This window comes from Alexandromys fortis, unplaced genomic scaffold, assembly GCF_014885135.2.
Source record: "Alexandromys fortis isolate MF-2015 unplaced genomic scaffold, M_Fortis_MF-2015_v1.1 scaffold_39, whole genome shotgun sequence".
Lineage (NCBI taxonomy): Eukaryota > Metazoa > Chordata > Mammalia > Rodentia > Cricetidae > Alexandromys > Alexandromys fortis.
This window is the reverse complement of record NW_026067918.1, coordinates 12288267-12304975: the sequence shown is the minus strand read 5'-3', so window position 1 is coordinate 12304975 and position 16709 is coordinate 12288267. Positions and strand designations below refer to the sequence as shown.

Genomic DNA, 16709 nt, shown 5'->3' with positions numbered 1-16709 from the left:
CGCAGGCCAGGCCCATGATTAAGAACAGCGTGCCCTGTGACCTGCACACACGCTGCCCAGCTATGCACGCGCTGCACTGCATCAGCGAGGGTGAAGGGCACAACCACAGAGCTCAAACCCAATCACAGCTCTTGCAGCAAGAAAGGAGGGCTTCTGTAATCTGATGAAGACAGTCCAGAAATACCTAGCAGAAAATCTTACACAGTTTTACACAAGTAAAAACTGAACCTGTGAGGTACAGTCAGGCAGAAGGACCACCACGAGCTCAAGGCCAGCCTGGGCTGGAAAGACCCTAAGGCAAAAAGGGAAAGAGTAAACAGTGGTCACTTTCCCCGCAAGAGGAGAAGCAGTTATGGAGGCCTCATTCTGAAGCACTATTCCGGGGAGTTTGACAGAGACTCCCAGGAAAGAAAAGGAAAAGAAGGGAGGGAGGTGTCAAGTGACGGGAGAAAACTGCCTTTATCTTTAGAACACTGTGCCTGTCTCCAGAAACCCAAACAAATATGCAGACAAACACTGTATTCCTAATCTACGAAACAAACAAAAGAGGTAAAATTTCTAGGAATTGTCCAGTAGAAGATATGAAGGGCCTCTACAAGAAAAATTTAAAAACTTGCAAATGTGAAGAGGTGAAGTGTCCACCTGAACCATACAGATGTACTCAGTACACAGCCAAGCCAGGCTGGCGCTACAGACGGTCCTGCAGGACACATGGATCTGCTCGGGCACAAACGAAGTTGGGCCTTGGCCTCACCCACAGGCAAAGACTACAGCTATTAACCACAGCCTGGCTCTGTAATTCATCCTCCAAGCCGGTGGACACCTCTGAGAGTGACAAGGATGTCACACGAGAAAAGGATGGCCTGGGCTCACTGAGACTCACGGTCACCTGATTCAGAGGCTAAATATAAGCGGCCAAACTGTGAAGCTCCCTGGCATTTGGGAGACAGAAGCAGTGGATCTCTGTGGGTTCTAGTCAGCCTGATCTAGACAGCTAGTCCAACTCAGCCAGCCAGGGCCAGAGACCCTGTCAATAAACAACTATCAAGCAGTAAGAGACATGGAACAGAATTCTGACCTCATGGTGGGAAGAGAGCTTAACAAACGCATGAGCCCCCAAACCTAAGTATACAGATCCGTGGCAGCAGAGCTTGTTTCTGTTATCAAAGGAGACCCTGAGAAGACTAAGCTCTCACACCCACAGAGAGAAAGGGCACAGCAGAGCTCCCCTACTCACCAGGAAAGGGTGGCTCCTGGATGGCTGCAGCCAGACAGCACTAGCCAATAGCCAGACAGCTTGTAGGAGGGCATTCAGATCATTACAGTCACAAAGCGGGGATACCCAGCATCTCCCACTGCTGTCACCAAGTCCCTGGTGACACTCTCATGCTCACTCAGCATTTTTCAGCAGCCAAGAGATGGAAGTGACCTCAGTGTCCAACAGCAGGCGAACAGGCAAAGGAAATGTGATCTGGACAAACACCAGGTATGGCAGAGCCACAAAAAGGAAACCAAGGTCCGAGAACACAGCAACCTGCATTGCATCGTGCTCAATGGGTAAGGCGAGCACAGGAAGGCAAACACCACGACCTCACTTTAACGAGGCATGTAAACAGTCAGAATCTGCAGCGGCCCACAGGGGCTGGTGCGACACTGGTGGGCAACAACACCACGGAGCGAGTTTGGAGATGCGCTGCACAGTGCAGCGATGGCAGCGGTGGGAATGTCCCGCCCTTTGGGGACACTGAGAAAACGCCGGGGTTTTGCTGGGTTTGTGCTGTTGTTGTACAATATTTATTTAAACCTGGAGCCTTCCACACAGTAGGCAAGCATTCTACCGAGCTGCATCCCAGCCCACAAAAGAGATTCAGAGTGCCTCAATCACTCCAGTGTACATACACAAACATCATGGCCCATAAAAGAATACATTGAAAAGAAAAAATTTAAAACCACAACAGCAAACAAGGATGACCGCAGTAACAGTAAGAGTGCTGCTGGGACAGGCGCCCAGAACCACAAAAACAACCTGCAGGCGGAGGCAGAGTAAGTGAAGCAGCCTTTACCTTTTCAAACCAAAGCCTTCATGCTGGAGACTCCAGTACCCAAATGCCCTCAGCAAAGGCCACATAAAATCTTCCTATCAGTATTGCTGACACCTGAAAACGCCTAGCACTGCGGGACAAACGACCGTGCGGCTTCTGCTTGTGGTCTCCACGGTACAGGGCAGGGACCCCCAGCAGGCAAGAAAGATGTCTCAACAGTTAAGAGTACTGGCTGCTCTTTCAAAGGACCCGGGTTCAATTCCTAACACCCACATGGTGGCTCATAACCATCTGTAACTCCAGTCCCCGTGATCCAATGCCCCCTACTGGCCTCCACAGACATTGTACAGATGTGGTACAGACATACAGGCAGACTAAACACCCAAACACATAAAATAAATAAAATTCCACATGAGGCAAAGCTATCAATCTCACTTAGAGAAGAATTGAAAAAAAAAATTGTCAGAAAACTAAGGCCTTGGAGAGAGAGCTACATAAGCCAAGTCACAGCCAGGAACAACCAGGCACACAGGCAGTGCACATGGCCTGACCACGGTCACCGGCTGCTGTCCCGACCCTCTCTCACTGTGTACTGCTACGTGCATCTCTCCACAGATCTGACATTTTAAATCCATGAAGATTAGGAACAGATGAAGCGGTCTCTGACAACTTAATCTTTTCTTTCAACAGACATTTCGGAGGACAGCATTCTGCTGGGGACTTTCACAGGACTGTGCCTGCTACCACGGCTAAGATTTGGTGTGAGACATGAGGACATCAATGTCAACAGAAGACACCTTCCAGGCAGACCCCAAAGAGTGCACAGCCCTTCGACACTGGAGCCTGCAGTCTGTGAGCAGGCCCAGGTGTCCTAAGACAGGAATACGCGAGTACAAGCAGGGCAAGAGGAGAAGGAGAAAGGGAACCCAGGAAAGGGCAACTCTCACCTGCAAACTTCCCTGCAGGCCCCGCTCAGAGCCTGAAGCAACGCCCTGGACCACGTGCACACAGACTGAAGCTTCATTCTTAATGCTTTCTGAAAAGGGAAAACGGGGCTGAGATTTGGTCACACAGAAAGTAAGCTGAAAAATTAGACAAGCACATCTCGAAGGCAACGCTGCGCAGTGCACCACCTGAGACCGTGGCAGCACCTACATGAGGGATGCCCTGGACAGGCAGAGGCAGCCCATCAGTTCAGCTGGTCTCGATCTAGCAAGATCTGTGACAAGTCACGTGTGGATTTCTGTCTTCCGGGCTCAGTTTCGGAGAAAAATAGGCCTGTGTAGAGCTGGATCTGCAGGGAGACCAGGCTGGGTGAAGCAGAAGTAACGTATGGCTTCCCAGTCGAACGACACAATTAAACCCGTGCCAGGAACAGAGGATTTATGCCCTCCCAGGCTGTGCACGTCCTCGCCAGGCCCTCCATCTGCCTGAGTGCCGAGCGCCACTGCCACGCTACACACAGCAGCACGGCATGATCGATGCCGGAACATCGGGTCACAGTCTCAACTGAGACCGGCCTCAGACGCCTCCAGGCGGGAAGGTGTGAGGACGACAGTGGACCGTGTCCACACCTGGAGTACACTACACACTTTAAACCTCTGCTCACCAGATGTTCTCCTACAGTCATTGTAATGCTCTAAAATCCAATCCAAAAATCATACATAAAATCTCTCATTTCTCTCATATGCAAACAGCCCTGAGTAGAATTTATTGTAAGAAACACAGTTGAAGCAAGGTGGTGGTGGCACACACCTTTAATCCCAGCACTCTGAAGGCAGAGACAAGTGGATCTCTGATTTCAATACCAGCCTGGTCTACAGAGTGAGAGTTTCAAGACAGCCCGGGAAACACAGAGGAAACCCTGTCTTAAAAAACAAGACAGACGGAGGGAGGGAGGGAGGGAGGGAGGGAGGGAGGGAGGGAGGGAGAACAATACACATGGCTCCAGGGCTTCAGAACATTCAGGAGCGGCAATGAGCTAAGGCGCTGCAGGGGGACGGCTGCTGAGACCCGCTCTTCCACCATCAGTCTTGCTTCCTTCCCCGGCTTTCAGCACCTGTTCCTGGCGAGTGGCCAGAGCTGAGAAGGATGCAGAACCAGCCACCATGGCCTCACACCCGCTTGGTATTTTATGGATCCATATAAAGGACATGTGGCTCACTCTCAATGTCTGGACTCTGGTAACAACTTGTCAGTAAATACCCAACATGTCTGAGATCATTTGTTTTAATAAAGTTTCATGACTCACCAGCTACCAAAGCCTTGATTTAATTCAAAGTTCAGAACATAATTCCCATTTTCTCAGGATAATTTTTTTTTCTAAATAAATACTAGATCAAAGTAGCAGCACAATGATGACATCCATTTTCCAAAACTACAGAGCAGTGACAGGCCAAATGCCACCGTCAGCTGCCTCTAGTGAGGAACAGCTCTCTGGGAACGCTAAAGGAAGGGCTGTCACAAGGGTGACACCCCCCCCCCAGCCTCCTCACTCTGCTCACCCCCACAAGCATACAGGTTCCTGAACGGCAGCCTCCCCCGTGTGGACTCACCCTGTTAAAGTTGGCTGTTTCCTTACTTTCTTACTTCAGTTCCCCTGAGTTCTGACTTTAAAAATTCAAAGAAAAAGTTTACAGGTCACAGCCCTCCTGAGTAGTTTTCGGTAGCTTTCAGGAAACTCCCGATAAACAAAAAGTAAAACCTCATTAAAGCACAAACAGGATGCTAACCAATTCCCTTCATGACCGAGGAAGACTCCAGCACTTGGGTCAAAACAACTAAGAATCTAAAGATAAACACACCAAGAGGACCTGGCCCCACCAGGCATGGCCCAGTTCCATCTCACAGGATGGCACCAGCCAGATCCTATGCAAAGTGCAGAAGCTGGGAAGCACCTCTCCATCTCTCTGGTCGCACACGCCAAAGTCCTGCTCTCTACTCGCTCATGCTCACGTCCAGGAAGGAAAGGGCCCAGGCACTCCAGGAGGGATGACCCCAAGAGAGATGCAGCCCTGCATCTTCCAAAGCCACCACTCAGTTCTACAGAGGAACCCTGCAGGCGAGGGGACACAGAGGCCTGCTGGAAGAGACCACCCAGAGCTTCCTTCTAGCCTACCTGCACCCAGCAGGCAGGGGCAGCACCATGAAAACATGTGTGAAAGCCTTGATGCATTTTCTAAATTAAAGAGAGAGAGAGAGAGAGAGAGAGAGAGAGAGAGAGAGAGAGAGAGAAACTACCCCATCTACCTGCTGTCACCATCATAAACATATAAGGATCATGACCAGGAGAGAGGAAACAGAGGTCAGAGCAGGTGAGGGTACCAGACCCACAAAGACCAAATTCTCAGTGATGGGAAAGAAGCAACTCCAAGCAGCCAGGGACTGCATGGGGGAAGGGGAGGAACAATTTGGTGGCAGAGGCTCTTGAGAAGCTCTCATCAATCGTGGTAAGCAGTGGTGGCACACGGCCTGCTTTGTAGGAAAGTGTGGGTGATTCAAGAGCCAGGCAGCCGGGGGTCAGCCATGCTCCCCTCTACAGTGCTCCAGTCAGTCTCCTGGGACAAGCTCTAACAACAGCCAGGTCCGCCCCACTGAGGGATCTGCAAAGGAGCCTCAAAAGCCACCCCCAAATGTGATCCTAATCATTAGGAGAACAACAGCAGCTCTTTCCAGAGCCTCCCTGCTCTCTGCCAGTTGGTGCAGGATCATCCAGCCCTCTCAGAAACAGCCTCAAGAGGCCCAGTTCTGAGATTCTCCACCCACAGCCTCAGAGTGCAGAAGAAGCAAGACAAGAGCAGCAGGGCGTCTGTCCACTGTGGGGGCCGCTCACACTCAGCTCAGTGCAGCAGGGCGTCTGTCCACTGTGCAGTCCGCTCACACTCAGCTCAGTGCAGCCGGGCCTCTGTCCACTGTGCGGTCCACTCACACTCAGCTCAGTGCAGCAGGGCGTCTGTCCACTGTGCGGTCCACTCACACTCAGCTCAGTGCAGCAGGGCGTCTGTCCACTGTGGGGGCTGCTCACACTCAGCTCAGTGCAGCCGGGCCTCTGTCCACTGTGTGGGCCGCTCACACTCAGCTCAGTGCAGCCGGGCCTCTGTCCGCTGTGTGGGCCGCTCACACTCAGCTCAGTGCAGCAGGGCGTCTGTCCGCTGTGTGAGCCGCTCACACTCAGCTCAGGGCTCCCCAACGCTTTCCACGCTGTTTAATGTTTATGCACAACTGATGGGAAAAGAAAGAGGAAGAAGGAAGCAACAAGAGCAAAGAGGAGGAAGAGGGAAACAGGTGGAGGAAGACTACAGTGGTTCTCAACCAGTGGGTCACAATCCCTTTGGAAGGTTGACCAGCAGAAAACACAGATATTTACATTACGATTGATAACAGTATCAAAGTTACACCATGAAGTAGCGACGATAATAACTGTATGGATGGGGTCACAACATGAGGAACTGTATTGAGGCTGCAGCAGTAGGAAGGTTGAGAAGCACACTGCACTACACGCAGGACTGCCAACACAACACACCCTCCCATTTCACCACACCCCGGCCACTTCAGACTCATGGTGCTCGTGCCCACTCGGTTCCTGTACTTTCCAATTTCTGTCATCAATGAACTTGATCAGCACACTTACAAATTCTCACCCATAGGAATGACAAAAGGGCTGAAGAGGTCAAGGTTAGAACAGAACCCATCCTCTGATGGTCCTTCCCCTCAACCCCAAGATTACTGTCCATACAACACCTAGTATTAAGATCACACGGCTTGGGGCTGGTGAGATGGCTCGATGCTGCCAAGCTGTGACCTGAGTTTGACCCCTAAGGTCTATATGATAGAAGGGAGAAAACTGAAAACCAACTCTTACAAGCTGTCCTCCGACCTTCACAGCTTGCTACACACCTGCGCCATTGCTATACACTAAATAACATTTAACTAAATAAAATGTAATAAAATTTAAAAGAAAAAGATCACACTGCTCTGCTCATAAATGGGCAAAGAACATAAATAAGGGAATCCCCGTTTTCCAGAATACCCCATCACTTTAGGGGCAGCTAGGCAGAGTTCGGGGGACACTGTGCCTTGTGCAAATCTCTTTAATCCTTAGACCTCCAACTTCTTCCTGGAACAGTGCCAGCATCACACACCTAATACATTCTAAGGTGCCCTCCAAACCAGAGGTAAATGGTTAAACATGGACTGATAACTAACATCAGCAAAAGGAGAGGTGACGAGGAGATGTCTACCAGGGAACACGCGGCTCTGAGTCCAATCTCCAGAAAGCATGTAAAAAGCCAGATGTGGTGGTGTGCACTTGGAATCTCAGTGCTGGAGATCAGGGACAGGTGGGTCCGTGGGGCTCACTAGCCATCCTGCCTAACCAATCAGAGCCCTCCAAACCACCAAGAGCATCTGATCTCAAGAAACCTGAGAACTAACACCACAGTTGTTCTGAGTACAGGTGCGCGCACACAATCAGGAAAAAGAACTCGCCTGCAATGCACAAAGCTTTAGACCCAATCCCAGGAGTAGGCAGACAGATAGAAGATGTGGCGGATATCTGCTTATACTGTGTAGTGATGTGTCATATGATTGCTTTAATAAGGAGCTGACAGGCCAGACACCAGGCTGGACAGAATAGGAGGGATCTCTACGGAGACGGAACTCTGGGAAGAGAGATGGAGAGACATCAGGCAGACACTGAAGAGGTTGGACATATGCGATACAAAGTAGAAGTAACCAAGTCATGTGGCAGAACGTAGATTAATTAAGAAAAAGAAAAGCTTAATAAATTATAAGAGCTAGTGGGACAAGCCTAAGCTAACAGGCTTCAGAATTAACATGTCTCCATGTCAATATTGCGGACTGCAGTCCTGACGAGAAAGTACTACTCCAGGAGGACAACGGAAGCGTGCAAGAACACGGAAGGACGACCAGTGAACATTTCCTAAAGAAGCAGAAACAGACTGTAGAGACGTCCAGACGACAGCAGGGGAACTCTGGGGAGCGACAAGACACGCCTCACAGTTCGAGCAGTTCTAATACTGTTTCATTATCGCTGTTTTAATACCACTGGCTTTGATTCTTAAACCTATGATACTGATTTCTTGGTTCTGTTAACTTTTTTAAAGATGAAAAGAATGAAGCAACAAACTAGGAAGCGAAGACGACGCTTCTGGGTAGGAAGTGGCGCAAAAGGGACAGGATCAAAGGAGAGGAGGTGAAGGCGGGATTTGGGAGGAACCAGCCTACAGCGGGCAGGTGTGGCAGCTTGCTGCAGTGGGAAGGAGACACACAGTGGGGAGCTTTCTTCACAGGGGGTGAGTGGGAAGCTGGACCTCAGAAGACTGCAGTGCTAAAGAGTAGCCCAGTGTCAGCAACAAAACTTTACCAGCAAGAAAGGATGCTGTGAATTCTGAAGAAACTGTTATTAGCCACATTTTTAAGTCACTTTTAACTCAGTAAACATGTTTTTTGGTTACTTGTAATTTAGCGAAGGTGGTATTTAATGCCTTTCCTGGCTGGAGCCTGTGTCAGGGTCTGGCTCCTCTCTGCACGCAGCTGCCTTTTCAACACTCTCCATTCACCCCGCAGCTGTACCAAGAAGGCGACAGTCAGGGCAATTCACAGACCCAAGCTTAGCATCCCCAAGCAGGAACTGGAAGAAACAAAGTGAATGGAAGTTTTGTTATCTACAGGAATGATGACTGCAGCAAATATCTTCCTTATTAAAAATGTGACCAAATGCCAAGCCTGCTGGCACAAGCCTGTGAGCCTAGTGACTGGAAAAGCCAAGGCAACTGTAAGGCCTGTTTAGGCTGGAGTAAATTCAAGGCCAGCCCTGGACTTAGACCCTAGCTAAAAAGAGGCCTGGGTACCTGTATTTCAGCAGTAGACTGCTTACCCGATGTCATGGTCAATCTCAACAAGATTTAGAATTGGCACTGAAACACATCTCTGGGCATGAGGGTGTCTGTCTCCGGAAGTTTAACTAAGGTGGGAAGAGCCACCCCACCCCAACTCCCTAAAATGTAGGCGGGCTAGAATCCCAACCTGAATAAAAAAGAGATGGTAAGGCTCACAACCACCTCTTCTTGGCCTTCTCAGGTCCCCACACTCCTGGCACACATTCACACAGATACACAAACATATAAATAAACCTCTGTTGGGTGTGGTGGCACAGCACTCAGAAGGCAGAAGCAGGTCTCTGTGAGTTGGGGGCCAGCCTGGTCTACAAGGCAGGAAAGCCAGGACTGTTAAAGCAGAGAAATTCTGTCTCAAAACAACACAACAACAAAAGGTGATTGTGGTAGTTTGAATAAGAATGACCTATCTAAGCTCGTATATTGGAATGCTTAGTCACCAGGGAGTAGAACTATTTGAAAGGATGAGAAGGATTAGGGGGTGTGGCCTTGTTGAAGGAATTATGTCATGGGGGGGGGGGGCTTTGAGGTTTCAAAAGCCCAGTCTCTCTCTCTCTCTCTCTCTCTCTCTCTCTCTCTCTCTCTCTCGGATCGGGACATAGAAATCTCAGTACTTCTCCAGCACCTGTCTGCCTTCGCGATCTCCCCCGTGAAGATATGGACTAAGCCCCCTGACACCCCAAGTTAGAGCTTCCCTGGAGGAGAACTGAGAGCTGCTGTGGTCGTGGTGTCTCCTCACAACAACAAAGCAGTTAGTGAGAGAGTGACCCAGACTGCGATAAATAAACTGCCCGCAGAAGCAAACAGACACCTCCTCTTCAGGCTCCTCCAAACTCACACAAATAATTTACAACAACAACAGAGAGGAAGAATAGCAAGCTGGGCGGAGTGGTGCACACCTAATGCCAGCACTCAGGAGGCAGGAGCCACACAGTAAGACCTTGTCTCAAACGGAGGAACGAATGAATGAATGAATGAATAAATAAATAAATAAATAAATAAATAAATAAATAAATAAATGAATAAATAAATAAGAAAAAGCAGCAGCGCACAGGAATACAATAACTGCAGGGATGATGTTCAACACAAGCAGCAAGCAGAAGACCCAAAAGCCAGATGATAGAGTTGTCAGGTAATCAAATGCTGCCTCCACAAACCTGTGCACACCCACACCTTCAATCTGAAAGAACTAGGGAACAGGATGGTTTTTAAGTAAACTAGTAATAAACAGAATTTGTAAAAATGATAAAAAAAACTGAATGAAATGGGAAAATTATCTAGAATTTAGAAGAGATTCGGACGACAACAAGCAGCAGCTTGGACACAGAAAAGGGCGTGGACAACAGAGCAGAGAAGAGAAGGCCGCACAGAAATAGGCGCAGAGGGACGCTTACTTCTAACCAGAATTTCAATGGCTGAGGACATCTGGGTGGCAGGGTGGGGAATTTGGGGACAGAGTCTTCTGTACGAAGGCTTATCCCTAGTTCTATGTGACCTGTAATCTAACGATGATCCTGAACTTTTGGTTCTCCTGGCTCTACTTCCTGAGTGCTGAGACCGCAGGTATTCCCCACCACACCATGTTCCAGGTAAGGCTCAAACCCAACACTTCAAGCTTCCTAGGCAAACACTACTGTAGGAGCCAGCCATGATAAGCTAAATATGAACAGATCACCCAAAGTTCTTTACTTCCAACCATTATCTCCTACCAGAGTAGGACCCAGCCAATGATAAGTTTAATGGAGGCTGCGTCTCAGTAGTTTACCCTGAAGCAATGCCTGGTTGCAGGAAGGACCATAAACTAAGATTATCTGGGCACCACCCAAGAACAGACCATCCACAGGAAATGCCTAACATTCCAATCACTGTAGATAGGATCACCTTTCAGTGCACACTCACCAGGACACCCCTAGACAAACGTGAGCCAATCAGGGGTCCTGAACCTCAAAAACCCCTCACCCCCACCTTTACTACTATAAAAACCCAACTCCAACTGAGCTCGGGGCTCTCTATTCCAATACGTTGGATATGCAAAGACACTGAGTTTGCAAACTTGCATAAAATAAAAGCTCTTTGCTTTTACATAAGGGACTTGGTCTCCTTGTTGGCTTTTGGGGGACTTCACGGATTTGGGCCTAACAACTGCTAAATCAGCTACGTCTCCAACCCAAATTATTTTTTTTAAATATTTATTTATTTATTATGTATACAATATTCTGTCTGTGTGTATGTCTGCAAGCCAGAAGAGGGCACCAGATCTCATTACAGATGGTTGTGAGTCACCATGTAGTTGCTGGGAATTGAACTCAGGACCTTTGGAACAGCAGGCAATGCTCTTAACCGCTGAGCCATCTCTCCAGCCCCTCCAACCCAGATTATTTTGTTTTTGTTTTTCAAACTGATGAAGGCACTAATTCACAGACTCAAGAAAATCAGTAAGTTCAAAGGTAAAATAGTCAGAAATACCAACCCTACCCAGAGAAAACACAGGAAATTTCTCGAAAGCAGTGGAGAGAAGTAGCGGCAGCCAACATGAAAAGAACGCCTAGCCAGGCAGGCCCTTCACTTCTAGCTAACATCAACAGAAGGCCTGAGATAGGATCCACAAGTCAGTGAGGAACATCAGTCTGACACCCCACGCTGGGGAAAATAACCATCAAGAATCAGGGCTGAGCAAAGATATTTCCCGGGTAATAAACTTGACATCAGCCCTTTAAGAGGAAATTCTAAAACCCTTCCATAAATGAGGAATTCCACCAAAATCTAGAAAGCCAAAAAGAAGTAGGGGGGGGGGGGACACCAGACCAAAACAAACAAAAGAAATTCCTTCTGGGCCTCATGCTCTAACTCCTCAGGCCTCTGTGCTACCTGGACAACTGTCAGAGGAGACGCAGTGGGCTACTCGGACAGTAACGGAGCAAGAGTAGATACTTTCAATGCATTTTTCTTAAATACAAATAAGGTGATAGATTTAGGGTTAAATAAAAAGATTTATTGCTCCAATTAAAAAATAAAAACCACTGGGTGGTGGTGGGTGACACATATATTTGAGCCCAGCACTTGGGAGACAGAGGCAGGCAGATCTATTGACTGTGATCCCAGCCTGGTCTACAGGGGTCCAGGGCCAAAAAAAAAAAAAAAAAAAAAAAAATTCAGCTGGAGGTAATGACACACACCTTTAATCCCTTTAAGCACTTGGGAGGCAGAGACCAATGGATTTGAGTTTGAGGCCAACCTGATCTACATAGTAAATTCCAGGACAGCCAAAGACATATAAGAGAGACCCTGTCTCAAAAACAAACAAACAAACAAACAAATAAATAAATAAATAAGATAAAAATGATCATGTTGTTTTTGAATCTAACTGATAGCTGTTTACAGAAGACACTTGGAGCACAAGGACACAGAAACCCTGACCTACACAAAGGGATGAAAAATAAGCAACCCGAACCCAGGCAACGGGGAACTGAGTGGTGCCTGGTGTTAACTAGGACAGAGACACCCTAAGGAAAAAGCGGTGAAGACAGACACTTCCCAGTGACCCAGACTCCAACTCTCCAAGAGTCCGGGAGGCTCTATAAGTGTATAACCTGACAACACAGCCTCAGACAAAACACAGCATAAGCCAGAAACACTGACAAAAGCAACTTTGTAGGAGGGTACAGAATTTAAAAACTTAATCTTGCACAAGTTCATGCGACAAATTTCAGTATCAGTGGTCTATAGAGCAAGCTTCTGACCCCCAACACTAGGGGGCGCCATCCACATGTAACAGTGCTGTCCGCAGCTGCCCTAGCCGGGAGTGCACCTGCCAAGGATGAGGACCCTGCTGCAATCACAGACATCCTCAACAAGCAATTAAGAAGTCAAAACATATCCTAGAAATTCTCACCTATGCTACACATTACAAAGCAGACTGGGTGTGCCTGTGCTTTCTGATAATCCCAATACATAGGATGCAAAGGCAAGGGGATCCTGGGATTGAGGCCAGCACAGGCTATGTAACGAAATCCCGTCTTAAAAACACGACAATAGAATACTTTCAAATAACTAATTAATTAATTCAAAATATAAAGTAAAATAATCTGAAGTGGACAACCACATCACCATATGAAAACACAGAACACAGTTGAAGCAGTAACTTCCCAGAACTAAATACAACATCAGGAGAACAAACGGCTTGGCTGTTTTGCTTTTCTGATATCCAGTTTGAACGCCAATATCTGTCTCTGGGTTTTATTATTTGTGCTACATCTGGCACAAGCACGTACTACATGAAGGCACACACTCATTAACATAAAGTAAAAATAAATAAATCTTAAAGCCTGGAAGTGGTAATCTCAGCACTCGCGAGGCAGAGGCAGGTAGATCTCTGTGTGTTTAAGGCCAGCCTGGTCTTCAGAGCAAGTTCCAGGACAGCCAAGGTTACACAAAGAAACTCTATCTCAAAAAGCCAAAAATGAATAAACAAATCTTACAAAGAAAAAGAAAAGGAGGAAAAAGCAAAAGCTGGACCCAGCCCCCGGCTAGCCATGGGGAACATAGGAAATGTCCCCCAAGATGAATGCAGAAGCTGGTTCTGGGAGCCAGTCAGCAACCCATCTGCTCTGTAGATCTATAATAGCATTGAAAACCCACAAGAAACCACTTGCATGTGTGCACTCATAAACCTCACCTCCCCAGCAGCTCTATCCACTCTGAACACCTGGGAGGGGCAAGAGCTATGCACACAGGTTGTGTACAGGTGGAGGTGCCAATAATGCTGCAGTAAACAACACACAAAACCAAATGTGTTCTCATATGCCAGCAAAGTAAGAAAAACAGCTTTGAAACCTGTTGAGGGCGATGAGGAAAAAAGAGAGAGAGAAGGGGTAGAGGGAGGGAGGGAGGAAGAAAAGGGAGGGAGGGAGGGGGAGAGAGAGAGGGAAGGAGAGAAGGAGGGGAAGAGAGAGGGAGGAAGGGAGAGAGAAGGAGGAAGAGGTGTGGGAGAATATACTCAACATACAATATATACATATGTGGAAGCTTGAAAAATATTTTAAAACTTTAAATAGTTGACATATTTTTTAAAAACATGTTTTAAAATAGTTTAGGAAACTACCAAGATTATATTGTATGACTAAATAAATTTCCATAGAAGATAGACAACTCCTCTGCAAGGAACCTACAACTACTCAAGGAAATCAAAGACCTCGAAACAAAAGATGGTTCACAATGCCCACTCCCTCCCCCTGAGTCACAGGCCCAGGGCAATTTCAGCCTAAGGCAGCAGCCTCTGCCTCTCTGACCATAGCTGCTGCTTCTGCAATGACCAGGGAAAGTCGGAGTGGGGCTGTCTGCACACAGTCAGCATGGAGTGGCATGACACACACGGGCATCACGGAACCATCCCCGCACACCTGCATGACACACACGGGCATCACGAAACCATCCCCGCACACCTGCAGGAGCACAGAAGGCACACGGCAGGAAGAGCAAAGACACTTTTCAGCAAAAATTACTAAAACAACTAGGGATCAGGAGACACAAGAAGGATGGGACCCCTACCTTACACAGGCTGTGTAAATGACTTCAACAGGGAAGGTAAATGCAGAAATGACCCTGCCACTCTCAGAAGGAAGAAGCAGCTCCTCGGACATACAGAAGAAAAGAGTCCTTCAAAGGTAGAGGGAAGAACCATACCTGTCCACGTCCTCACTGCTGTGGGATGGCGCTCTTGTACCCTGTAAGGATTTGTCACGACTGGCCAGTAGCCAGGCAGGAAGTACAGGCAGGGCACCAGACTAGGAGAATTATGGGAAGAGGAAAGGCAGTCTGCAGTCACCTGCCATATGCAGAAGCAAGATGAGAATGTCTCAGTGAGAAAACGTAGAAAACGTACCAAGCTACGTGGCTAAACATAGATAACAATTATGGGTTAGCCAGGCGGTGGTGGCGCACGCCTTTAATCCCAGCACTCGGGAGGCAAAGGCAGGCGGATCTCTGTGAGTTCGAGGCCAGCCTGGTCTAGAAGAGCTAGTTCCAGGACAGGAACCAAAAAAAGTTACAGAGAAACCCTGTCTCAAAATTCAAAAAAAAAAAAAAAAGAATTATGGGTTAATTTAAGTTGTAAGAGCTAGTTAATAATAAGCTTGAACAAATAGGCCAAACAGTTTATAATTAATGTAAGCCTCTGTGTGTTTCTCTGGGAATGAACAGCTGCGAGACCATGCTGAACAGAAACTTCTGTCTACACCCTCACTAAGACTGAGATTGTGAAGGGCCCATGAAGACAGAAGGGCCAAGCTCTGTATGCAAAGTCATCCACCAATAGCGAAATAAAATGTAAATGCTCCTAAAGCCACTTCAAAAAAAGTCAACAAATAGAAAAATGGGCAAAAGACTGGAGAAGGCATTTAAAATAAAGGGACAAGCACAGTTAACCGGCACCGAGTCGCCCTGAGCCCACTCTGCTGCTCGCACCACCATGTTCAGCACAGGGCAGGTGTGCATGGAAGGAAAAGAGCCGACACAGTTACTCAATGCCCGTGGTGCAAGTGCCTCAAGAAAGTAAGGTGGTGACTGCCCCTGAGGGAGGAGGTGACGGAAGTCAGGGCAGGATGCTATCAAGGACCTCCAGCTGCTGAGATGGCTCCTTTCCTGTGGACAGCACGGGTTCACAAATGTTCCTTTTATAAATACTGGTTGATATGAAAATAGTTGGTTCATAATTTTTTAAAAAGAAACCAAGAGCAGCCCTGCTCTAAAACAAAGCAGGTAAGTGAAAGGAGCTGGGGCAAATCCTAGCGGGGCTGGGGCTGCAGGCACGAGCTGTACAATTAACTAAGCCTGAGGATGGAGCAAACCCCAAACTCTGCGGCTGTGGTGAGGGGTCCAGGCCAGAGCTGCCACGGTTCCAGAGAGGGTCTAGGTCTTAAAGCATAAACCCTCCTGAGTGCTCAACAATCACTCCACCTCTCCTCTGACCTCTCCCAACACACACACACACACACACACACACACACACACACACACACGGCCCTCACACAGGCACTTCCTCTCTGGAGGAAGGTACAGCACAGGCTCTAGACCCACCACTCCTCATCTGGGAACCACGAACTGAATCTTCCAGACTTCAGTCTGTGAGACTCACCTGGCTCACCAAGCCATCTTAAACTTTACTGCTGTAAGCTATAGGCTACAAAGTGAAACCCTAGGTTGCAGAGACGGCTCAGCAGTTAAGAGCACTGGCTGCTCCGGCAGAGGACCTGCTTCAGTTCCCAGCACCCACATGGTAACTACATTAACTCCAAATCCAGGGAGAGCCCACACTCTCTTTTGGCCTCCTCAGATATCAGGTTCACCTGTACATACATGTATTTTGCATATACATACATGCAAACACTTAAACACATAAAATAAAAATAAATTTTTAAGAAAGTGAAACTCCACTGAGGGCAAGTTAGGTCCAAGAAAATCTAGAACAGCTCATTAGAGAATCAATCTACCTAATCAAAAACTACTTACAAAAACAAAAGAGCACCTGCAATCCCAGCACTTGAGAGGCTAATCAGGGGACTGCCATGAATTCAAAGACAGCTTAGGCTACACATCAAGATCCTAACCAAAACACCAACTGAAAAACAGAGAGAAAAGGAGAGAGGGAGGGGAGACAAGAGGGGAGGAGACGGCAAAGAGGAGAGCAGAAAGCAGGGCAAAGACATCTCCAGCCACAGCAGCTGCAGAGCGCATATGCAGGCCTGAGAGCTCT

The 16709-nt window shown here is 47.9% G+C and overlaps 1 protein-coding gene across 3 annotated transcripts in view; it reads right to left on the bottom strand.

Annotated features, from left to right (window-relative positions):
• The window catches only part of Rptor (regulatory associated protein of MTOR complex 1), a 283595-nt gene that overhangs the window by 245346 nt on the left and 21540 nt on the right, over positions 1-16709 (bottom strand). Inside the window, exon 2 of one of the 3 annotated variants that reach the window (XM_050140241.1) lies at positions 8519-8694. The exons of the other annotated variants lie outside the window; for them this stretch is intronic. The gene's annotated coding sequence lies outside the window, so the exon portion shown is untranslated. The remainder of the gene's footprint in view (positions 1-8518; positions 8695-16709) is intronic. 3 annotated transcript variants of the gene reach the window in all.